Raw genomic sequence first — 1,659 nt, 5'->3', positions numbered from 1 at the left:
GCTACACAGTGTCGCTTCCGCTACTACACTTTCCCTTCCAAAAGTGCCGTCAATATCGATATGCATACAGCCTCGGTGAGCCGCTGTTCAGTATCCTCGATGCATGAACTAGTTAATTTGCAGTGCCTTTTGCAACTCCACTCAGCCGTTATCTTCCTTGTGTTTGTGAACGAAAGCCTTTACAGCCGCCGGAACATCTGCAACAACGTATCCGCTGGCTCCTAGGAATCTTCTATTGAGTCGAGTTCGCGCCAGGGCACCTTTGTTTCATGTCGTTTCTCTTGACGATTGTAACGAGTGCTTGTGTATAGCTTCAAGGGCTTGTTGTAGCTGTATGACATGCGTTCGTTGTGATGTTTGGATCTCGGACAGAGTAGGCATTTGATGGGTCCCGGTACGGCAATATGATCACTTGGCCCCGTAGCTTTGAATCCCCGTCATAGCAGTCAAAGACGCCACCCCTCTCAGTGATGGCGAAGGAGAGTTGTCCAAGACCATCTGAACAATATTTATCACTCTAGGCCACTCGCGCGACTGCTGTAGTGGGTCTAACTTGACTCACTACTTTAGCTTACACGTTGCGCAACGTGTATGAGGAAGCGTAAGTACTTAGTAATTACTTAGGTTAATTATATTTGAATACACAAATATAAGTTAAGTAACAAAAGGATTCCAAGTGACTTAGATTAGGTAAAATGAGAACTGTATTGCTTGTAAATTGATCTTCCTCTAAAATCCGCTAAAAACTGTTTATCATCTATGAAAGGGTTGACAGCGGCTGGCTGTCAGAGCCCCGCTAATATGTATGTCTCTGATTGGTAGAAAGATGCTGCTTTCTACCAATAAGATCTTTTGGGTATGTGTGGACCACTCACTGTGGTGGTCCACTTCAATGTATCCATCGGTGTGTCTTACACCAATGTGAGGAAGTATCCAAAACGTTTAACAGATAACCTATCTGTTAAATTCACAAGTGGCTTGCAGCCACTTGTACGTGTAACCCCGTTACACCATCCCCCCTTATAAGGTTAGACGCGCGGGGTCCCCGCACGTCAATCTTTTGGAATTGACCATTCGTCAATTCTCCGCGTTTGGAGAAGAAACCCGCGCTCATTCAACGATGAGCGCGCCTCAGAAGAAGTCCGCAAAGTCGGTGGGGAGTCATCTCTCCATCGACGACTACTTCGAACGCCAGAAGGCGAAGTACGGCGACGTCGTCGACTTCGACGACGACGATGAAGACATGGAGGGCGAGGAGGACTCGCCCTCAAAGCGTAAAGACTCAGTGTCGAGCGAATCGCTCGACCCTCACGCCAAGAACGTTCGCCCGCGTGAAGGGGACGAATCGGACGCTTCGAGTTCGAAGCGTTCGCGTACTGAGAGTGATACCCCACTCGCTTCAGCTGGGGCCCTCAGTACTCCGCGCGCTGCTGCTGCAGCGCGTGATGTTAAAGCTCAAGGCTCTCCGCGCGCTGCGCCTGCAGCGCGCGATCCATGGATGCCGTCCGCGTCCGAGATCGCGGATCGATTTGGGAACTCGGTACCTCCGAATGAGGTGCCGCTGTACGTATGCAGCGCCATCAAAGATGACGCTGTGGCTGCCGAGCTGCACTTTGATGCGGAAACGCATCAAAGGCGCGATTACTACATCGGACTCTT

This window comes from Phytophthora cinnamomi, assembly GCF_018691715.1.
Source record: "Phytophthora cinnamomi strain GKB4 chromosome Unknown Contig49, whole genome shotgun sequence".
NCBI lineage: Eukaryota > Oomycota > Peronosporomycetes > Peronosporales > Peronosporaceae > Phytophthora > Phytophthora cinnamomi.
Note: the sequence above shows the minus strand (reverse complement) of the source record.